Consider the following 24,357-nt stretch of genomic DNA (forward strand, 5'->3'; position numbering starts at 1 on the left):
ATCCCGTCTCTCAAATTCTTTGACTGACGTGGCTGTTTGAATTGCTAACACTCCGTGATGAAGACTGTCACTGCCATTTCCACCGTGTTTACCCAGTGCCTCTCACCGAGGGGTTCCCCTCCCTGGCACAGTCCCTCACACTATGCTGTATGCTAATAAATAATAAGAAAAAAAAAGGTACTTCCTTCTTTTCGGCAGCAGAAATCTAACAGTCCTGATGAATACGCCAGGGACTGGGAATGTTTCCAGAAGCTGTAAGAGAAAAAGAAGTAATTTATTGCAGGTGCTAAGAATACATCATACACCTGTGAATACAGGTGACCACCACTTGCTCGAGTGACTGGTGCTGTCCTTGGAGGGATAAGACCACGAAGGTCCCTCTCTACTGCAGAAAACAGCAAACAGCAAAGCCCTCCCCGAGCTTCAGGAGGGGCAGGCGCTGGCACATGCTTGAATTTTACTCCACAGCAGAGCTGGAAAGCAGAGGTGGCATGAAATACAATTACATTTTCTCAATAAAATTGTTTTTGGGCTGGGGCTCTCCCTCGGAGGGGGGGCAGGCAGGGCTTTGAGGGGGCCACACACCCCTTCCATGCACATACAAAATGAACCCAGCTCCCCCAGTGTCAGAGTTCCCCAAGTTTCCAGAGCGCCCAGTCAAGCCACGTTCATGGGTTATTCACAGATCCTTTCTCAGGAACCTAAATGGTTCAAGGGTTTTTTAAGGCTAATAGGACAGCTCCACTCTCCATCAGCTGAGGATTAGGCCAAACAACTTGTTTTCATTTGCTTGTTTATTTTTCCCAAGAGGGTGATCAAAACATCTACTCCCATGCCCTCCTTCTACTCCCGATTCAGACGTTGTATGGCAAAGAGGAGGAACTCGAAACCGTGCCTGCTCAGCCCCCGTTCTCCCAGCCCTCCCATCCTACCCAGTGAAGCACACGGCATTACAAACTCCGGCAGCTGGGAGCATCTGATTATTTGTATGGAAATTTGCTCCAAGTTCAGAAGTGGATCAATGGCAATTTCTCAAGCTGGCTCCATTTTGAGAACCAAAATTGACTTCTGGAGAAGCTGCTTGATTTCCCAGCTCTCCCCCACCAGAAAACAGATTATTTCATAGGATGGGGGTGATATAATTCAACTCCAAATAGGTTCTGGGCCTATTAGACCCAAATATAAAACTCACCGAGGCTCCAAGGAAAACAGAATTGCTCTGTGCTTTACTCTTCCTTGTCAGCCCTTTACTCCCACCTCTGTCTGGTGTAAATCTATTTGCTTATAGTCAATGCGCCACACTGATGTAAATGGCAGCTCACAATATAGCACAGGAGAGACTTATTTTCTGCAATTTAGTTTGCCTGTTCCTTTTCTGTGCTCCCCAGTTTGCCCTATTTCCATTACCCAGCCGTGCCACCTCTTTGCTTTCTATATTGCCTCGCTGGCTGCCCATCTCTCTCCTTCTTCTCTTTTTTTTTTCTTTTTCCTTTTTTTTTTTTTCCCCCACAAAATACTTTTCCTCTACGTTAAAGGTCTTTCACTTGTGAGTGCCTCTCTTTCCCTGCACCAGGACCACATCAGCCACCCATCCCCAACATCTCCTCACCAAGCACCCTCCTGGCCGGGGAGCTCCAGACCCTTTTTTCCTGGGGGGGGCTGAGCTGATCCAGCCCCCACAGAGGGCACACGGCCAAGGTACACACTGCAAAGCTTTTCTCACTCTTTCCCCCCCCAACCTACAGCCCTATGCTCTTTTGGCACCGGCTTATTCTGGAGGAACCCAACTCACCTTTGGTTAGTCCCACACCCCCTACCCTCTAGGAGGAGTTTTAATTGACCATTCTGCTCATAAAGGTAGCGTGTTGTAAAAACTGCATCTTTACAGGCTGTGAAGTGTGTCAGCGGAGGGAATTCTGCACTGGGCAGGTGCAGGAGGATAAAAGAGGCTCAGCTTGAGCCAGCCTGCAGCTCCCCAGCCCTTGCCCACGCCTGCAGCCACTGCTGCGCGCCACCCCCGAGGAATTTGGCAGCTGAGCTGTGCTACCGGAGCAAAGTGCAGGGGATGGATGGGAGGAAGAATGAACCCAGTGACCAAACTGGTCTGATGTGGTAAAATTGACACCGTGTGGGCTGCCTGCAATGGGGCAAGCGGTAGCCCGATGGCACGGGATGGTGGCCAGACACCAGGCGCGTACAGCAAGGTCACCCTGCCCGCACTGGGGGAAGCAGCGCAACCTTTCCTGTCTGTCTTTGCAGGGGAAATTCTGACTTTCTCTTCTTCCCTGCCTTTCCTCTCAGCCTGGCCTCTCTTGGGAGCGGGATCTGCCTGCAGAACACGTTGTGCTGCAGGAGAGCCGGCAGGAGCTTTGTTTGTTCTTGCCACGGCTGTGTTTAACAGACACTTACGTGCACCACGCTTCTTTCATGCTCCAGCACACAGCTCCGGGGCTGAGGCCCCTTCCTAGGGCCAGGTGATGGTAACGAGCACTGCCCTTCTAGATTTTCCTTTCCCACGTTAAAGGATCTTGGAGGTACCAAAGATTCACGCTGTTAACGCCAATGCCCGGCTTCAGGTTAGCACAGGGCAGCTCTTTCTGCAGGGCCTCCGTAAAGAGGCTTTTAATTTAGCTCTAATAGGGAAGTTATTGTATGTTAAATAAATACTAATTGATTATTTAATATATATGCATTGAGGGTTAACTGCTATGTAATGAGCTCCTCTCCATTAGTGGGGCTGCTAAACGTCAATTAATATGGGTTTTATAATCAATTGATATTTAACACACCCTAAGTTCCCTGTTTAGACTTAATGGGTCAGCATTTCTGAAGTGGCCAATGCCAATAGTTTCTTTTAAAAATTAAAAAATATTTGTTGGAAGATTTACAACAGGATGCAAAGTTGTGAATCTATTAAAAGCTCAGCAAATCAGCTCCACTGCACTGGACACAGCAAGGCGAGTGTGTCTGAAGCCCAGCCCTGCACATAGCCAAGACCTCTGGGACAGGGAGAGGGAGCCAGCTGCCCTTAGCATCTGGGGAACCTGGACTTTTTTCTATAGCGAGCTTCCCAGAAAGATGCTCTGTACCATTATATTGTCTCCTTACTCAGAACATTAGGCAGGAGCTGGCATACAGCTGGGTTTGGCCCCCTTATGCTCCTGCATCAGCTGGTTGTAATGTCCAGTTGCACCGAGGTGCACACTGGAGATGCAATAGGCAGCGCTCTGTTTGGAACTGACTGCCAGATAAATACGAGGGACATGATTTTCAAGGATGACCAGGGGATTTAGACACACAGCTTCTGTTTATTTTAATAAGCATCATGTCTCTAAATCTCCCAACTGCCTTTTTAAACGCCTAATGGCTTAAACTTCATTCCCTTTGCCTCTCCTCCCCAAACACACACAAATAAATCACATGCAAGCTGTTTCTGGTGTACGTCAGGGAGAAAACAAGTAAGTTTCTAATGAAAGGAATGATCATAATGCATTTACGACCATTATCTAACACTATTTCTTGCCTAATTTCCTTACTGGCAGCTTTCAGACAGTTTTCATGATGTGGCAGAGTTTAGTTCAGCTTGCCAAAAACTCAGGCTGGAAGAGATTGTACGTGGAACTGCAGGATCTTTTCCCATCTGAAAGCATCCTCTTTGGGTTTGCCATCTCATCTGCCATAGTGGGAAGCAGCTCATCTTGCCCACATTGAAAACAGGTCAGTTCATACAGATCCAACAGATACTAACATCACAGCCCAAATCCTAGTCTAGACGAGGTCCCCATCTCCCACAATTACATAGGATTTGTAAAACCTGTGGATGTTTAAGTAATAAAAGGCACTACCCAGAGCAGGTGAAAGCAGGGAAATACATTCTCTTACTGCGTTTGTACAGCACTAAGACAATGGAGCTCAAAGCATCATTGCAGCTCACAGGCAGCGTTATGATGCAGATAATAAAGATGAAGGAAGAACAAAGAGGAATACGTGGCCAGCTCATGGTTTGAAGTCTACGGGCTGATTTATGTCATCCGAGGATCTGGCCCAGTTAGGTCTAATTTTAACATCCTTGACAAATTCCCTTTAACAGCAAACTGTCAAAAGGGAACCTTTTCTCCTCCCCTCATCCTTCCATCTCCATGAGCTGTTCCCTGTGACAACACTGTTCTCGAGCAGTAATTGGCAGTATCATTCCATTATCACTTATTCTTAAGGCCTGAGGATTTCATTCCTTGCAATTTTCCTGTTGTACAAATTCATGTCTATTAGTTTAACACATGTGCATGTGCGTGCATTCATCCCCTCTGTGTGTGTGTGCATGTGTGTGTGTGTCTGGGGAGGAAAACAGTACTTAAAGCTGAAAGGGCCATTGTCTTATGAACCATCCTAAGGAAGGAAAAGAGCTAATTACTGGTGACATGTAGTTATGACTTGCAGTAGGAGGTGCCTCTGGCGTCTACAGCAAACAGTCTAAATTCTCCTTATAAGCATTTCAAATGGATGATGATCCTAATGAACTTAATAGCATCGCTATCCAAGGACAGCATCAACTCATTGCTATCCTATATTTTGCAGAAATAGCTTCTTTAAACAGTGTGCCCCTGCTTTGAACAGTAATGGTTTTTAAAAGTGTCTTAGCACACAAAGGCAAAATCTTTTTTGAAACAGGGTGGAATTGGTTGGTGATTATCACTGAAAAGCTGGCAGCCACCAGCTAACCTTCTAACAATGAAATATGGGAATTTACCTTCATGCTTCAATGCTTGCTATTCAGCTGTCTACCAGGGTCTAAATCAATGATTCTACACCCTCCACTCAAGGTTTCTCTTTCAAATGCTGCAGATATGACCTTAAGTTCATCATCTAAACAATGCAGTTCACGTTTAATTTCATTAATCTAAGATCTTCCATAAAATTGCAATATGGCACCATACCTTTCAAGTACCTTCATTAAAATCCATGTTATTTCTAAATCCTATGCATATCTATGAGGTCATACGGTGTTTTATTAAAATGGATTTTTGAAAGGCTCAGCTCTTTTATCACCAATTGTCATAAGGTAGTTTACAATAAAAATAAAATAAAATAAAATAAAAAAACTCTCATTGTGTAGGTGATGAACAGATCACTTATTTCTACAAGTTACCCCCGTTCCCAATTTTTACCTTCTTTCTGAGGATTTTCAATTGGAGGGAAGAGAAAAATTATGAAATCCTCCTTGTCCGTGTATTTTCTGCTACTTACTATGCCAAGTGCAGTTACCTTTTTGAAATGCACCATGTCATTCAGATCCAAGGGACATTATTTCCAAGATTTGCCCTCGCATGTCTGCGTGGCACCATGTTCTCAATCTGCACAATGGATTTTTTTTTGCTATTCTGGGAATAATATATTGGCAAAAGTTTCCTTTTCTACTGCATTCTGTTCCCTATCTCTTGTCTATTTTATAGATTATTTGGTATTGTAACAACACTTTGCAAGGCTGGTTAGGAGCAGGGACCTCACGATAGCAGATGCCAAGAGCACAAAGGAGAGATCCTGCCCCCAAAAGCCCAGCACTCCCTATCCACATAGCTAGAAACATTTAAGGGAAAGAATTTTCTTCTTTATTTTGTGCTTGCAGCCAGCAAACACAATTTCCTGCAGGAAAGTTCTTACATAATTCAGGCTTATGCGCATAATAATAATAGCAGCAACGCAAAACAAATAGATTAATCATCTCCCTAATAACTGCACATCGAGATGGGCTCTGTTGCCCGGACTCTGCAGAGGCCCCGAGCACGGCTGCCCTCTTGCACCCAGGGCGCCCGTGGGCTCCAGACCCTGCTCTTGCCAGGCTGGTTTCCAGGCTACCAACCCCTCAGCTCAAAACAACGATGAGCAGAAAGCTCCTGGTGCATCGCGGAGTCTCAGGTCTCCCTGCCCACTTCAGGCATATGGGCAGAAATCCCAGCCTCACTTCATCTTCCTGGGCTCTGCTGGACTTGGGCTGGCTGCTGTCAGTGTGGGCTGCATGTCTGGAGCCTGCCAGAGTCACCGAGAGCTTCCCCATGTATACGCACTCAGGTTCGACCCCATACTTTAATTCACCACTGTTGAGGCTGCGTTGGAGCAACCACTGCTGCCTCCATAATTGAACTTGCCACGTCACCATAACTTCAGCGCCCACTCTCTTGGTCTCTCCTGGAAAAAAATCCCCCTGTATGTTAGTGCTGAACAAAAACAGATCCCTGGAAAAACCTCACGCAAACACCCAAGTATTTAAGTTTTTCCCAAAGGCACAGAGAACACAAATGATGATATCCGTGCCCAAGGAAAAATAACATTCCATGGTGCTTCCAGCTCCTAGGCAAAATATTAAGCAGCCTGGAGAGACAAAGTTGTCCTGTGGTCCTGCCCTCGTCCTCAGCACTTTTACTGAGGCTCCAGCAGCAGGCACAGACACACCGCTATTGAGATGTCATTTGTGACAAACCTTCCACAGTTAATATTGGTTGATGACTTCAACCTCGCCTTCCTTCATCCTTCCATAAAAACGGACCCGGGCTGCAGTACGGCGCTCACAGCGCAGCATTACTCTGAAGAAGCAATTACAGCGAGCAGAGCAAGGAACTAAAGACAGGTCACCTAAATGAACTGGGGGAAAAGTACATGAGAAAACAAGAAAATGTCTTCATCACTTTTCAGGCTTCAAATTGGAAAAACAGGGATCAATACAGCAGAACTTCATTTAATGGTGTGAAAAACAATCCGCCCCACGCCAGGCAGGAATCACTTATTGCCAAACAAACAGGCCAATTAGCGCCGGGCCGGCGTGGGGCACAGCCATTCCTCCAGCCTTGGCTGCCCTGGCACGGGTGAGAGGGACAAAGCCACTGGTGGAGGTTGCTCTGAGGCCACACAGCCTAAAAAAAAAAAAAAAAATTAAGTAGACCATGAAGCAGGAATCGGCTTTTTTTTTCTCCCTTAATTTTTCTCCCTATTCAGTTTAATGATTGGAGAGGCTGCGCGCAGCTGATGCACAGAGGGAGGTGGGGACACATCTCCCTACAGGCTGGGGTTTGGCCAGGGCCTCTCCGCCTGCCTCCAGCACAGCAGGAACAAGAACGATGCCACCAAGCTGTGGCTTCGTGCTGCCCACGATGCTGGGGATGTGCAGGGCCATGCTCATGGGGAGCAGGGTGCAGCCACCGTGGGGGCTGCCTCATCCCCTAAAGCCCCCCAGCTCCCATTTACAGGGCACGCACAGCCCCAAAACCCTGCCCGAGGCAACGCCAACCACTGCTGCTCTTGGCCCAACGTGGCCTTCAGGATTTTGGTAGCAGAGCCCAGCACCCTCCTCGGTCAGCTCGTCCTGCTGAACAAAGTTTTTCTCCCCGAGTACAGAGATGGCAGCTCCTCGCTGCAGCGTGCCGCTCCGGACACCTACCTGAGCACAAACAGCAGCCACGCGGGGGTTTTATTGCCTCTGCTGCCATCGCCGCCGCCAGCATATTAAACAGATTAATAGAAGCGATGTGGAGGGAGTATAAAACATGCCAGTCTTCACCACGGGCCGAGTGCCACTGAAACGCAGAGAGGCTGGAGCTGACATTTGCAGAAGTAACGCCGTGTTATTAAAACAAATTTGGCATGAGGGGAAAATATGTTTGCTTTGCACTTAATAACTGCTACGAGAGCATATTCAAAATCAAATATTTGCAAGGCTGAACATTAGGGTTTTCTCCTCCCCTTCTCCTCCCCCTTGCCAGTCAAAAAACAGTCCTGGTGGCACTGAGCCATGAGGCTGGTACTTTAAACACAAATACAGAGTGGACACGGGGTCTAAACCCCAAATCTAGCTTTGAACTGATATTTGTCTTCAAAAACATAATCAACCCCAAAACACGTGGCCACAGTCTCTGTGTTCACAGAAAACTGCTATGCATTGCAATTTTTCTCTCACTTTTCTTCCCTTCTCCCGAAACATTGGTTGTATTTTCTCCCTTTATTTATTGGAGTGCTAAATGGATTATTTCAGTAATAAATCAGGCCCTTTCATTACATTTTTTAAGGTGTTGTCACTGTTATGAAGTACAGTGTGCCATCAAAATTAAGCTCAGATTGCATTACCCCCTGTTTTATGGATGGAGAATGACTTGATGGATTTTTTTCCAGCACCCCCAGCACGGGGTGTCTTTCCTTCACAGAACCACCGGCTCCCCACGTTCATAGAAGCGTTCCTCTACGAGTTAAAGCACTGCGTTCAGATATCCCTCAGATACCTTTGTATTACGTTCCAAAACAGAGGGATGACATTTCTTTTAGTCCAAGCTAGGTATTTGTGTAAGAGCAAGGAGCTGCTAACAGGTGAGGGAGCGCTGGAGCAGCATCACCTGCGTGCCTGGCTCCTCCTCACCTGCCGGCAATAAATCTGGAGCTGTTCCACTGGAGCCAGTGCCGTTACCTTCCCACAGAATTGCCTAAGTGGGACTGGAGCGAGGCAGCCTTCAGCTTTGCTGTGTTCCTAGCAGAGGCTGCTGAGCAGGATGCTGATTTCCAGGGTCATTTCTGCTTGACTTCAACGGAGCAAGAGCCGATTTTCCTCGCCTGCTGCCAGCCCCCTCGCAGCGAGCACATGGAGCCTGCTTTGTTGGTCTTCTGTACCCTGCAAGGGACAAATAACATTACTTGGGCTAAATTTCCAAGCCAGTTTCCATGTGCAAGGCCTTTATATGTACACTTTTCTAACTGGGGCTGTGCTGAGGTGCGCAGCCCATGTGGCTGTGACTTGCAGGCACAGGGTTAGGTTCTTGCCACCCTGCTGCTGTGCACAGCTGGGTTTAAGCCATAGGTGGCAATTCAGGAACGACTGTCTCCTGAATTTCCAAAGCACAAAGCTTTTCTGCGCTCCCACTCTGTGCCTTCCCTTTAAATTCGCAGCAGCGTATTTGTCAGGACTTTTCGAAACCAGAATGTCCCCGAGGAAATGAATAAGGAATGCCTCACCTGCGCATGACACGGCCCTCCCCAACCTCTGCTCTGCTTGCTCCTTCTTCCAACCCTCCTGGCACAAACTGGGAGCAATCCAAAGAAATTAGTGACATTACCCTCTGCCAGCCGGCTGACACTTATGTTCCAATCTTCAGGAAAGTGACTGCAAATCTGCGGTCACGTCTGCCTAGTGCTACAAAAGTAATTTCAGAAAACTAGCTGCTGCACATTCCGGGCGACACTCTGAAAGCAGCGCGTGTCCGTGACCGCTGCTGCATCCCGTGACAGCACTGCAGAGCATTTCATTCGTCTTCCCCAGCGGCAAGACGACAGCCTGAAACCTTAGGTATTATTGAAACCTTCTCCCCCCCAAGCCTGCAGCATCCCTGGCTGCCCCGCTCGGGACAGCCGTGCCGTCAGCTCCACGCACCGCAGCTCCCCGCCAGCTCTGGCCATGAGCACGGCACTGCCAGGAGGTGCAGGCTGGAGCCGGACCTCTCCACAGCCAAAAGCTGCTGATTTTCCCCCATTTTCAGGTGTCTCTCGCTTATAACACAGTGCATGGTGAGCGTGTCCAGCACCACGCCACCTCTGCTCACAGCCCCCAACTTCGAGCGTCCACTGCAGACACAGCACAAGGCCGAGCTGCTCAAGGAGTTAAATGTATTAAGCAATTTACAATTAATATAGAACTCATTCCAGAGATATCTACTAGAGAGTACAACAGGGCAATTAACCCACTAATACACTAGGCTATTACATCGCTATGTCTCTTATTTTAGCCTGAGGTGATTTGAAACGCATTGGATTAAAGGATATTACAGGAGATAGCATGAAAAATAGCTTAATGTAATGAGCCATCCCGTGATGTCTGCTATTAAAGATGATTTGCAGTTGAAAACTACAACATACAGTAGTTCAGCCATTTAGAAACACGAGTGTCTTTAACCCTTTTCTAGCCCACGTCCCTTGGAGGGATCAGTGCAAGGGTCCCTCCTCTCCCCCCACCTTCCCTGCCTTTATCCGAGGATTATCAAATGCACCTTATTAAAGCACAATGGTGTCACTGGGAGATTGGTGCCTGAGGTTGATAGAAAACCAGTAATCTGCTAATAACTTTTAAAAATAGATCCCCGAGAGAGTAAATAGGCTCAGGCCGAGGGAGGCTATTTGACTGGCGACATGTTGGTGAAATGGGAACTTGTAACAAATTCCTATCCTAGCCTTAGGCCCATCATATCAGTTCAGATGGTAGCTCAGACAGAGCTGAGAAACAAAAGTACCTTATCTTAAAATCTCAGTACAGCTTAGCAGGGGAATAGCAGCACCTGGGCGAGGAGGGCCCTGCAGCTCCCAGGGGTCCCTGCCTGCAGAGCACACCGACCTCCTGCTAGGCTCCAGCGTGCTCGCTGCACAAGACCCAAACAAAACTGACACTTATTTGCCAAAAAAAAAAAAAAAAAAGTCCCACACAGCCCATTAAAGACATTCTGGGCAGTTGGGAAAAAGTTGTAAATGCACTGCCATGTAAATGCCCTGCCTGCCAGATGCTGGGCAGAGAGCAGAGTGCCACCAGCCCGCGGCGGTGGCAGGGAGGACATGGTGGGGCCTCTTTCTAATCAAAGAACTTGTCATTGTCACTTTGGTGCTAGCAGACGCCAGGGACAATCACCAGGACCCTGTGCCGTGGAGATGCGTTGCTAACAGGCGGCGCTCATCGCCGCCCGGCCCTGCTCTGACGCTTCCCTTTTCGCTTTACTCCGCATCCCAAGCGGCGCGGGGAGCTGTCACCTCTCGTTTCCATCCCGAGGAGCGAGCGGCTGGGGAGAAGGGGAGAGGATGACCAGGTCTCCCTGACCTTTTCTCCTTCAATTTCGTTCCTCTCCTCGGCGAGGAGAAGATGGCAATCACGCTAGGTGGAACCGACAAACTCATCTCCGCGTCGCTCCCCTGCGCACACAATCGCCGTGTCACTCGGCATCAGGGACGCGCAGGCGGTGACGGGGTGAGGGGCCCGTGATGGCCCTAATCTGGGTGCAGGTTTAAGCCTTCCTGCTGCGCCTCGTGCTCCAGCGGCACTGGCTGGGGCCGGCTGCTCCCTTCCAAGGCCTGGTTACACGAAGAGCAGTGGTTGGAGGTGCAGCACCCAGGTTTTTCCCTTCCAAGTGGGGTCCGTGTCTCCCCGCACCTACAGCAATCCCCCACAAGGCAGGAGGCGTTTGCAGCTCCTGAGCTCGCTGAGTGCTTCACACCGCTTCAGAAAGGAAACCAGAAATATCTCAGGGTTATACCGTGGTGATAGGGAAACTGAGGCACAGACAAGCACCGGGGCTGTCCATAGCCATGGCCATAAGGGTGCCAAGCACCCAGGTCCCAGCCCCACTCCCCTCTGGGGCAGTTCTGTAGGTGGGTGAGGACAGTGTGGGATGGCAGCAGACACCCAGCAGCTCCCCCTGCTACAGGACACCCACCCCGTGCCACCCCAAAGGCTGTTCCCAGCAGAGCCAGCCAAAAAACCCCAAGGAGAAGGCAGGAGATGGCAGCGGGGTACTCCCAGGAGTGGGCACAGCACCGGGGGGACACCGGTCCTGCAGAAATAGGACCCAGACCAAGGCACTGCCAGCATGCCAATGGACAGAGCAGTTCATTAACATTCCTAATTAGTAGGAATAAACTGACCGGACAGGAGGACTTTGCAGCAGGGCTGGCATCTATTCACCGGGGCTTTGCAGGCCACCTCCGAGCCCAACTTTTCAGCTCTCCTCCGCCTCTGGGTGCTGCTCAGGGTGCTCGATTTGGCTGTCCCCACACTGACACCTCAGACTGGGACCAGCAGTGCCGTGGGTGCCTTGCAGAGATGTGAGGCTTGCAGGCACGCTGATTTGGGGGGGGTGGTTTATGGTAAATTAGAGATAGCACGCGAAGGGGGATTTTTCTAAACTGTTCTCAGCCTGCGAAGAGCAGAGCACAACACAAAACCATTGGAGAGAGGAACAAAGAGCAGATAAGACATCGTTTTAGTCAATTGTAACCAGTTCCAGGTGAGATGTGGTTTGCAGGACAATGTATTCCTGGTCAGCACGATGCGCGCCAGCTGAGTGCTCCCGGTACTTGAATGGAAACACGCAGGAAGGCAAAGGGGGAGTGGAAAGAAGCAGGGGAGAGGTTTCATACAGAGAGAGCTTTCTACAAGAAAACTCCCTTTTTTGGAGGGTAGGAGAGATATTAGTTGGTAACAGAGAGAGCATAGATTTTTGCACTCCTATAAATCATTATTACTGGAATGTCCCCGAGGGGATGAGAAGAATGAATCAGTTACACACACACATACACACACACAATGCCAAACTTTCTCCCTATTTTTTTTTTTTTCCTCGAAAGAGAAAAAGGAAACAAAGACAGGAGAAAGGTAGAGAGGGAGAGAGAACAAAAGCAAAAGGAGAAGGAGGAAAGGAAAGGGAAGAAGGGAATGAATGAACTTTGGAAGCAATTTATAATTCCTTTCACCTACATCATGAATTGAACATGCAAAAAAAAAAAAAAAAGGAAGGAAGGAGGGAAAATATTCCGCCCAGCATGCAGATTATCATTTGAAAAGATTCTGTTGCCATGTTTTTGTCCCTGGGTGATGAAAATGAAATTGTCTGATGTGTGCGCCGTGTTAGATTTACCTTTGCAGGGTTCACCCACAATCAGTAGAGAGGGGTCATGCCACAATATGTCATCTCACAGCTCCATCACACCAACTCCAATTTATACGAGGAGGTATTATGCATTTCAAAGGAACCCCCTGCGCGTGGCTCTTGTTACTGATCTATATCACAGCTCAGCTGAGGGAAGATTAGTTCTGCTGCAAGGGCAACGAGACTTATTTGTTTATGATTATATCCCCCTTAAAGACGCACCATTCCTTTTTTTAATGTCTAATTTTAAGTGTGCATTAAAGGGGCTGGGGAGGGGGGGGTGGGAAGTAAAAGGTGAGAGAATTCTGTACTCTCCCACAAGGAAACCTAATAGTCTTAGTCTCCCATGCATCCTGCTCATTAAAAAAAAGAAAAAAAAAAAGAAAAAAAAACTCCATTTAAATGCAAATTTCAGTTTTAGCTGGGGACTCCCCCAAAAGCTTCCCTTGGAAGCACCAGGGAAATAGGATTCAGAAACCTAAAATGGCTGACAGCGGTTGCACGCCGTGGAAAACGCTTTCCCCCCCTAAGCCCCCTCCCCAGCCCCGGCCCCACAGCCCGGGCAGCCCAGGCGCAGCAGCGCTTAGCGCCGCTCTGCGCGCCTCGCTTGTTTTACCTCGGGCAAACACCACCCCAGCGAGCTAAAACTGATAATATTAGCCTTTCAACTCCTGCTCGCTGTTGCTTTAATCAACGTTTTCCCAGAAAGTCGACGGTTTTGTCCCCGATAAAGGCTCTGGAGGATTTAATGAGGCCGCCGAGCGTGGCAGAGCCCAGGAAGTGCCGCGCCGCTGAGCGATGCTCCCTGCGTGCCCCAAGCAAGGTTTGGGTTTTGGGGGGCTCCAGCTCACAACACATGCCCAGGAGCAGCCAGCACTGATGGGAGATCCTCTTTGGTTTTGGGGAGGCCGCATCAAGAAACTCCTGGAAAGTTGTCGGAGTGGAGAGGGAGATTTGTCTGATGGGAAGTGATACAGAAGGAAGCGGGGTGGCACCGCACAGCCCCACACATGGCTGTGGGGACACCAAAACCAGCTCCTGTGGGACCACGTGCCACAAAGTCAAAGCAAAGGCTTCGGTCCAAGGCATGTAGGGCAAAACACAACGTGCATGCTACTGTCACTAGAAAATCATAACCAGTGTCTTCTAAGGAAAAAAGCTGAGCAACTTGGCATGAGGGGCTTGTGACCATTCCTGCTACCACAGGCAGCTGCTGTCCCCTCTGTCCCTTTGCTGGGACACCAAGCACAGATAACAAAGTCCTCCTTATTCTCAGAGACCAGCCAAGAGCAGACAACTGATAATTGCTGAGGATTTATTAAGGTGGAAACGTCCCCTGGCTGTGCGTAATTTCATTCCCCCACCAAAAGGGCGCTTTGCAGAAAGAATAGGATGGGCACAGGGTGCACAGGCACACTGCAGGGCAGGGTGGCTGTCACCAGCTGCAGGTAAGCACACACCTTACCAGAGCCCAGAGACAGGGATGTGGCTTTAAAGTGGGGGAAAACCTGAATTTATTTTTGACAGTAGCAGTGGAAAGGAATCTGAGGTCCCAGCCCTGTGCCTCCCGTCAGCATTAGACTGGAGAGGTGCAGCACGGGTGGTACTGGCACCTCGAGCTTTTCCTGAGATTTTATTGAAGCTTTTTGCCAAACTTTGGAGTTACCAAATCAACGTGGAGTCAGAAGAAAAGCTGCAATTGCCTTGCCTTCAAATTACTGCTGGCTGCTTCAATTAGATGTGCAAGGCTGAAAGCGATGCCTGTCCCCCTTTGCCATGCCCTCGGCGCACTGGAACAATAGATGAATGGATACACGTATATGGAAGAAAATGAGCATATTAATTACGGGTGGAATTGGCTCATATTTCACTCTAAGTGTGCCGTGCATTCACACAGAGCTGCACCTCATGGGGGTTTTGGATGCTCAGTGTCACGGTGAGCACGGGGCAGTGGCACCCAGCGGGGTTCCCCCCGGGGGGCTCTGTCCTGCCCCAGCCCTGCTGGCTGGGAACATCACCAGCAGCCCCAGGAAACCTCGGTGTTGTCCAGCCCCGAGCACTAATGCTAGGAGCCAGGCTGGGGAAGGAGTGCTCCAGCAGTTCAGACCCAAAGCATTAAACATTTTCTGCTTAAGTGCAAAATCTTTATCGCACGGCTCGTTAAGTTTCTTCATATGCAAGCCCATGGCTGGAGAAGAAAAACCTGGGATGCTGAGGGCCAGTCACAGGTCCCCCAAAATCCACAGCTCTCCACAACCCCATGGGCACCAGGCTCCCATGGCACAAGCTGCATCAGCCTCGTCACAGCACCAAGCCCACTGGCACTGGCACTTAGCACCCACCCAGGGCTCACAGGGTGCCCCCCACAGGAAGGGACCCTCTTTGCCCCCCCACCGCCACTTTCTCCCTTGTTCTTCGTAAAACCACACTCATTTCACTACTTTGAAAGCTCGTAATATGATGGGTGAAAACAATTAAATGAAATAGACTGGTAATACCCATGGGAAAACATTTTTTGATATGATATTACAATCTTGTTTCAAAATTGGATTTTGCCAAGAGGAAATACAGTTTATTATAAAACACATTTTCTTTTAATTTAATTATATAATCTTTGGCTTCAGAGAAGGGATGCTTAAATCAGACCCATTTAATTTTCAAGTGTATTCACCCATCACCTAGGGCAAATTGGTTTAAATTAGTAGGTGACTATATAAGTTCTAGATGTGTGTCAGACAAAAATTTATCTGCAAACTCTGTATAAAAGCCCATCTACATCAGCAGCACAGCAGCAGAAATTACAGGGGAAGAACAGACAAGTACCTGAAGAGCGGTATTCACTCTGATTTCAATGATAGCCATGACAAAAAAACAGATCTGAGATTTTTCTTTTATTTTTTATTTTTTTTTTTTTATCTTGGTTAATGTTTTGCCAGATCAGTTCATCACACTGCATGTCTGCACTATGCCAATAAAAACTGATGACCTGCAGTTAGTTTCTACCAGGTGCATTAAATTCCCATAACGCGAACAGATCTTGCTAAGTCTACCATAGCCTCTTCTTTTGCAGAGATTACATTTCCAACCTAATGACAAGAGCGGTTTGTTCAGACGCCGCAGTCGCTGAACTCTTCCTCCGATCCATCACAGTGACCCAGCGCACGCTGCTGCCTGCGTGCTTGCAAGGCTGCTCGAGATGGACAGTGCTACGAGAGGTACCTCAAACAAGTCTTTTCTCATCCCATGTGTTGTTTTTTTCCCCAAAAAGGGTTTCCAGAAGCTGAGGGTGAGCCCCCAGAACTGCATGGGAAGGGGCTGCCCCTCTGGGAGCTGTGCCACCCGCGCTGTGTGGTCACTGGCAAGGGACAGCCAGACAAAGCCACCTCCTGGTAACGGTGCTCTCCATCACCTGGGAGAACAATCATGCTGCTCATGATCAGCTGGGACTCAACATTAAGAAGTGACCCCCAAAACTGCCTCACTTACACGTTATCAGTGTGCACGCACGGCTCTCGCAGCCCAACACCCGCATTTCACCGCCGATCGCCATGGGGCAGGAGGAGCACTTGCAAAGACAAGGGAGGAAATTCCCCAGCAAAGGGAAAATACTGCAGTGCAGTCAAGGCTGACTCGGCCAGAACACTACAGTAATAGGAAATAATAACAGGTAGGACATGGAGGGTGTTTTTCACCGCAGATCCTGCTCCCGACCCACCTCACCACCAGCACCACTCTGCCCCAGTAGGGTCCCGCTGTGCAAGCACCTACTTGTAAACCCGTGGCACAGCAGCACTCTGCACGGGCTTCAGAGACCACCTGAGAGCCCAGCAGGTTTGTACGCTCCCAGTTACCCCCAGCCCTGCTCAGAAAGGGGCGAGCACCCCTCCTTCTGCACCCCCTGGGACAGCTGACCATATGATGGGCACCGCCACCAGCACGGGCAGCCCAGTGCTTCATGGCATGCACACAGCAGAGGCTGGGCTGGACACCCCACCACCACCAGAGGAAAGAAACAAAAGCAATAACAAACATCAGGCCATTTGGTTATTGTAATTCTTGCAAGGCCTCTTGGTTTTCAGCAAGCAACAACCAAACATCTATCATGGTTCTTGTGCCAGGCAGCGAGCGCAGGTCACTGCAAGAGGAAAAACCTGCAAAGGTTCCCACAGCTGTGGCATCAGGACCATTGCTGCAGGTGTGTAGGCTACCTTTATAAACAAACACACATATATAAATATAAATATAAATGTGTATGTGTATATACATGCACATAAATAAACGTATATATCACTGTAGCATCAGTAGAGGAAATTCTGAAAAGATTATTCGGATGAATTGGAAGTGTTGCTTAAAAGCAAAATATTTTTGTATAATTATAATAATTTAAAAATAATCATTACTAAACTCAAAATATTATTGGTAAAAATGCATGTATTTTAAATCTTTGTATGGATCACAAATTCAGAATCCCCCAGGCCAAGCTGTAAGTGCCTCCCACGTACATGGCAGCACACAACCCCAGCACCTTCTCTCCATCACAGGCTCCCCACCCAGCCTGCCACACACCCCACAGCGGGACAGACACTGCTGGGTGCCCCAAATCACCCCCACAGCACCACCCCACAGGTCCCACTGACCTGCAGCTGCTGGAGGGGAAGGCAGCAGCTCTGGGCAGTGCTCACAGCTGGCAACACCGCGTGGGTGCTTGGGCGTGCTTACCCAACACATGGATGCACACCCATCACGATATAGGGTTTAATAAATACATATAACAACAAAGTAATATGCTTTAGGATTTCAACAGGTGTTGACACCTGCCTCCTTCTGGGTCCTCGATGCCAGAGGAGCACCAAGCCCATCCCAGGGTGCAGCAGCCGAGCCCAGCGGCTGCACTCCACGCCAAGTGTTACGAAAACATATGATCTCAGCCACGGCTGGCGAATAAACATTACAGGGGGCTGTTTCAGATCTTTGTAGTAGCAAATCTCAGCACTTAACTAGTAATGCAATAAGTCCTATCAAGAGCACGCTGAAAGGTGGAATAAATTTCCCGGAGAACAATGCTGGTGATGTATGCATATGACCAACGCACAATAAAACTGTAGAATGGGAGGAAAAAAATGCATACAGTCAATACAATAAAATCAGCACAAATATAGGCTGTGTAAGCAAATAAATCTAACAATCCAAATATTTTACAGCATGCTCACATGCAGAACATTTTTCCCCCCAGAAATCTTAGGGTAAAAAAAAAAAAAAAAATAGGCTGTTTTGCATCTTAGTGCATTGTAAAGGCATCAGCGGCTGTCTGCACAAATTACCATTCATCTAGGCGTTGTTGTGGAAATTTTCAAGGGATTTGCAGTAATTATATGACAAAATGCTTGCAAATCTCACTCATTGCTGAATAGAAACACACGGGTCAAAGATTGAACACTCTCAGCTTGGTAATTTGTAAATGTCAATCAGGCTGGGGGCCACGGGAGGCACACGGGCGGAAGCAGTGAAAGGCAGAGCTATTCCGTAGCAACCAGAAAAAGCCTTTTCAGTACAGATTATAAAAGGCACAGGATAGTTTTACTTTCCAGCCTTTTTTTTTTTTTTTTTTTAAACAAACTGATCACCTTGCGCCAAGAGGAGGAGGAAGAAGGGGGAGAGCCGGGAGGAGAGAAGTAAAGAAAGGAAGGAAAAACAGTTTAAATAAAACTGGTGAGATTAAATTAACTGATACATACATTCGCAGAGGTAGATCGTTTGCTCTGTAATAAATATGGACTCCTATCTTCCCTTCTCCAAGACAGCAAGGAAAGCAAAATAAAATTAAAAGATATAACAATAAAAATTATAAATGCATTGCGGTCCCGCAGACCAGCAGCCTGTAATGAAGGCTGGAGTTGGGGAGCGCGTTATCAGCCCGGATCGTAAATAGGGCGAGGGTCGGATGCCACCGGGCCCCCAGCTGGGGACAGGGGCTGCACATCGCACCAGCCTTTTTTGGGAAGCCAACTCCATCATCTCCCGTTTTCCCCAAAGTGGGATTTGGCAATGAATTATCTTAAACTATGCAAAAAATAATAATAATCCCAGCACTTCCCGCTCCACAGGGAATATGTAAGTGACCCGATTTGCCTCCAGAAGCATCTTCCCCTCCTCGAGGGCCGTTCCAGGCATGATCACAGCCCAGGCACTGGGAATTTGTGGCACTTGCCCTCAGGGGTGTCCCCCATTTCAATGACAACACAAGCAGAATTTTTGTTTAGAAATGATGTCTCATGCTGGTTGCCTTTAAAAAAAAAAAAAAAAGGAAAAAAAAAGAATGAAGCATGCTGCTATTTTTGTCCTAGAGACTACAGTTTTTTGGAAAAAAAAAAAAAAAAATACACTTTGGAAGAACTGCAAACATTCAGCAAATCTTCCAGGCTGCCCTGTGAGAACATGGGCTACAACTGAGGAAAACCTGGCACAATTCTGTGGACACCAAATCCTCGCTGCCAAAATGCAACTCTGCTTCAATTACAAGACTTCCGCAACTCTGGGAAGGAACAGCTGCTTTAACCAGCTCAGAAAAAAAAAAGAAATCTCCCTAACCCTGCCATGGACATAATTTCTTACCCAAGAGGGTAAGAAATGCCATCCGACTGCCAGCACACCTTGCTGGGCAGGAGATCATGCTCCGGATACACCAAGGGACCAGAACAGCTTTGTTGGTGTAACATTAAACCTAAATAGATGTCTTTTCTCTGTTGTTGGCCTGTGCCAGCACCAAAGCACGCCAGGACCGAGGCTTTGCCATGCACCCAGAGCGGGGCTGCCTGCCCCCAGCACCGCCGGGAGCTCCGCCCGCAGCCGCTTTAATGAATCCCAGAAAAATTATGAAGTACCATAAAGCCACAAGTATCATAAAAAGTATAATAAAATTGAGAAAAGCTATTAAGTTATAAATACAACCAATACATGCAACATCACTCAGATGGCAGAAACTAGCCATAAAATAAAGTCATTTTAAGCCATCATCCTACAAGTTACCAAGTCTCTTAATTCACAAGTCACACTTCCCTTTACGGCATCCAGTCCTATTTTCTGTACTGAGAGCTGGGTAACATCCATCTCCCTGTACCTGTTAAATGTACACGTGCCCTTCCACGTGGTGTAGGACAGAGGACTTCGTTCCCTGCCTTGGCACCTTTCATGGTCCCTCTGCAAGGAGCCGTGCAGGTTTCTGTATAGTCCCTGTGCAACACCCAATTTCACCAGCACCCTCAGCATCTGGCACGTGCAGGAAACTCCTTTGGAGTTATTGCACTACATGAAAATGTAGAAAAAGAAAAAAAAAAAAAAAGGCTGGTGCCTGGGGAAGCAGAGGGGCTCTTGGCACCTCACTGCCCATGCACATCGTGGTGCCACAGAGCCCAGCTCCAAAGGCTTCAACTATTTAAGACCCAAGTTACCCAGACAGACCAGTGTCCACCTACAACGAGAGACTCACCAGCAAATTGCTTACTAAGAGGTGCATTCCTCTCAGACATACACAGAGCAACTGTAGAACTAGAGGTTTTCAGAGCAAGCATATTTCCTTTTACTCACTCTGAATTTAAGGCTGGCTTTTTCATATCAAGCTCCCAATCACTGTGAAAAATTCTCCTGTCTTTATTTGCTCCCAAGGTCCTGTACGTTATGAATATTCATTGAAATAATTAAATACGCTGTTCACAGCCCATTGTGTTTACTGTTAGCCCAGTAAAAAACAAACAGGTTAATGGAGATCTTTAATACGGGGATTTAATATTATTCCACCTATATATTGGCTAAAAGTTTAGCTTCTGCTTTAAGCTTCATCAATTTCCTGAGAATAAGCAACCACCATAAAAGCTCGCGCTGGGCTATAAGTCAGAGGTACACGCCTCTATGTATTTGTCTTGTGTGCTATTTTTGCTGAATTCTCATTTCAGTTTTGGCTATAGCATTAGGGAGAGAAAAATATAGAGGGGGGCAAACACCACACCTCCAAATTATGAGTGTGACGGAGTGCTCAGAGCAGGGAGGTGGGCCGGGCAGGAGCGCTCCAGTAGCAGAAACGACCTCAAGAATCTCATTACGATCCAGCACTTGTTAGAAAAATGTATTTACCAAGGATTGTGTTGTGGTGGGAGAGCCCCTTCGAGAAATCTGCTGCTCACACAGTGCTGGGAGGAAGGGGCTCCCCGGGACGGGTGCCCACCCACAGCTCCCCTCGTAATTAATGCTGCAGTGCGAGGACGCGATCACTGACCACTGGCTGCTTGGAGAGGTCTGTCCAAGACAGATCAGGGAAGTCGATGAGGATAACACATGTTTATTACACCCTTTATAGGCAATAAGCCTCTGCTGGGCACTGCTAAGGGTGATGGTGCCAGCCCCCACCCATGGGGTGCCCAGCTGGGGGCTCCCCAGCCCAGCTGGAGAGAGCCCCTCAGGGCTGGGAAGGAATCACACAGCAAGCAGCCAGCCAGCACAGCTCGAGATACACAGCTCAAATAAATAAAAATAAAGGAAAAATAAAAAAGAAGGAGGGGACGCGTTCGCTGCTACTGCTTATCTACAGCTTCCCGGCGATTAGACAGAATTGACTTGGCTGGAGACTTTCACTGGGTCTTGAGCATTAGAGAAATATTATTCTCTGAATTACCTGAAGTTTTATTTAATGCAATGAAAGCTCATTTTAGATGAGAATTAGTCCTGAAATGGATGACTATTAAGAAATGCTTGATGATGTATTGCTCACCCCTGTGAACTAATGAACTCGCAAATATCTGGCGGTGAAATGCAGGGGGAGGGGGCTGGGGGAGCGTGCGATGCCTTTCTGTCTGCGAGGTGGGTAATAGGACAAACAGTTGAGAAAATGTCTAATTTAACACTGGAATTAGTGGAGCTCTCATAATTTATACCTGCAAAGCAGCTACTCCTTCAACAGAGCTTAAATATTTTCAACAGCCCGAGCGTAAGCAAAGTTACACCATTTGCTAAACTGCTCAGAGGAGAGGAGAAACTAAAACCAAGCCAAGAACTGCCCCTACCCGAGAGAAACAGAGCACGAACCACAGGCGTTACCACTCTCACAGGGCTTTACAAGGGCATTTTCTATTAAAAGAACGGCTCCCATCATTTAATAAGACTTTATTCTCAGGGTCCCCTATTGCCTTAGCCACAGGGGCTATTGGTGATTTTAAGAAGTGACATCAGCTGTTTTTCAGTTTATTTCCTCCCAAACCTTTGCACGTTTTTAGTAAAGCAAAACAATTCAGGGCAAAGAGAGGAGAGCAGCAGGAGCTGGGATCAGAGGTATGGCCAGGGCCCTGGTAAGCACCCCTTTGCCAGAAGAGAAAAAGCAATAAAACAAAATCAGCCACAAGGGGACCAGACCCAGCTCCTGCCATACAGCAGCAAACACCCAATTCCCTTCAAAAGGGCAGAAAACAAAGCAAATTAAGGAGTGAATCTGCATTTCAGGCATTTACAAACTGCTGCCATCCTTACCTGCAACACCATCAGGAGGGAGCTGGGGCTCCCCAGGTGGAGCTCTGCCGAATTTATAACTGGGAGCACCTGAGCTGCCTCTGAAGCTCTCACTGACAAATTAAGGGGCAAATTCACTTATAAATCATCGGTTTCTGGGGGGTTGGATCTAACTCTGCAGTGTTTCTCAGCAAAAAACCCTCAGCAGCAGGCAGGGCAGTTCTTCAGCAGGTTCTCTTGAACATTTCCCCAAATAGGAGGAACGACTGACCTTGTTTCCAGGGGGGAGCAGCAGCCAAACCCCAACAAGCAGAGCTGCGCTTTTGGAGAGTTGGCCCAGAACTGAAGAATTTGGGGCTGGGACGTCCCTTCCCACCCTGTGGGGACAAACAGAGAAGTTCAGGAACCCCAGGGAGGTGATGTGAATGTCTCGCTCTGGGATAACCCACCAACACACAGCACATGGCTGTGAGGTACAGCCCAAGAAAAAATAAATACACCCCACAACGAGGCCAGATCTGTATTTTTGTACTTTTTCAAGTGAGGTTTTTCCACCTGGAGCACCAGGTGCCAGCCAAGGCCATGGGCGAACAGGGGCTTTGCCAGCCTCTCTGAGATTCCTTACGGTGTGCCTTGGGAGAATCGCACGTGGGAAAAGAAAAACAATCCCCAAAAGGCTATTACCACTAATACAGTCTTTTGTGTGACAAATAATAACATATTTATAGACATATGTGGCTGCACAAACAAAAGCACTTCTAAAAAGATCTGAGAGAAAATAAAATGACTCTTTGACTTTTCAACTTCATCTGCAATCATGAGAAACCATCCATTTCAGGCAGTAACCACAGCTCCTTTCTTCTCCTTTTTTTGAGCGCCAGCCGAGCACCAACCAAGCAATGAGTATGGGTGAAAAATGAAGTCCCCAAAATTACACACAAAGCAACATTTGGGGTCATTTTTACTAATACCAGCACTGAAGTATCAGCACCAAACGTCCTTTTTCAGCCCAACAGCACAGATTAAATGCAGTGGAGAATGGGCACCAGGTGCCTTTGCAAAGCAAGAAGCTTTTCTGGGGGCATTTGTTGGCCCCTTGCCCACAGCCTCCCACAGCAGGGGAAGCAAAGCGGGGTTCCCAGCACGCTCCCCATTTAATTTCACTGTTTTTGGCCCCTGGCACATTGGGTTTTCTCCCTGTTTTGGACATTTTGTGGTTCTGGAGGGCCACAAGGTCCCCGGCTCAGCCCGCGGGTGCCTGTGCCCGGTCTCAGAGCTCCACCTCACGCCACAGGGAGGGGGAAGGAGGAAAAAGAGGAGAAAAAAAAAATTAAAACATATTAAAGGTGTTAATAAGCGACTTATTTAAATGGAGTATCACATATTGAACATTAATCACCTTGCAGTAAAAGTGTAATTAAGGAGTCACTCTGCCTTCTGGGGAAGGCTCGCTTGGAAGCCGAGAGAAAATGGTCTCTTTATTAACGCAAATTATTTTATTTGGCTAAAGGTAATAATTCTAAGTGAGGTCAACGGGACTTGTGCACACGCGAGCGGCACCGGGGCCTGGCCACCGTTTCCATGGTGACTGAGCCAAGTTCATCCTCGGCACGGTGATGGCTTTGCTCCCAATTCGTGCCGTGCCAAACCGAGCCGTGCCGAGCTGTGCCAAGCCGTGCTGAGCCACTCAGGGTTGTTCCTCAAAACCCCAGCGCCCTGGCCAGGCCTGGCACAAGGAACCCACTTGCCGCATCTTCCCAGGGCCTCTCCTGGCTCTCGGTGCAGCTTTTTGGCTGTCCTGGCCCAGTGCCACCCAGGAGGGCTGCAGCACGCCGCAGCGAGCCCACCTGCGAGCACCCAGCACCTGCTATGAGCAGGGAACGGCGAACATATAGACCCAATCCCATAAAAACCAGCTCTGAGAAGTGCTCCAGCAAACCTCAGAGCCAGCCTGGGCTGTGCAGATGTTTCCCCCCGCGCCTCCCCGCGCTGGGAGAGCCCGTGCGTTACTCTGCCTCCCGCGGATTATCGTCTGAACGCGGCGGTGATTTATCTGTCTCCCACGTCATGTCAGTCCTTTATGTACAGTGTTATATGCAGAGCGCGGCATTAACATTTTACTATTATTCTTACCTTTCAACGCACAAAGATAAGCGTGTAAATCTCGGCGGTGTCAGCAGCACCGGCGCGGTGCCGCAGGTGGGCAGCG

At 48.2% G+C, this 24,357-nt stretch overlaps 1 long non-coding RNA gene across 2 annotated transcripts; it reads right to left on the bottom strand.

Annotated features, from left to right (window-relative positions):
• Positions 1–3,107: 3,107 nt before the first annotated feature.
• On the bottom strand, positions 3,108–22,236 carry LOC137842261 (uncharacterized). 2 transcript variants are annotated; one of them, XR_011088981.1, is made up of 6 exons: positions 22,170–22,236; positions 8,989–9,056; positions 8,399–8,647; positions 7,430–7,565; positions 6,476–6,905; positions 3,111–6,183 (listed from the first exon to the last, which is right to left on the bottom strand). It is a non-coding gene; the product is annotated as an uncharacterized lncRNA (long non-coding RNA). The 2 variants fall into 2 exon arrangements; XR_011088982.1 differs by having other exon boundaries at positions 3,108–6,636; positions 22,170–22,228.
• Positions 22,237–24,357: the final 2,121 nt, after the last annotated feature.

This window comes from Anas acuta, chromosome 19 (genome assembly GCF_963932015.1).
Source record: "Anas acuta chromosome 19, bAnaAcu1.1, whole genome shotgun sequence".
In the NCBI taxonomy this organism is placed as follows: Eukaryota; Metazoa; Chordata; class Aves; order Anseriformes; family Anatidae; genus Anas; species Anas acuta.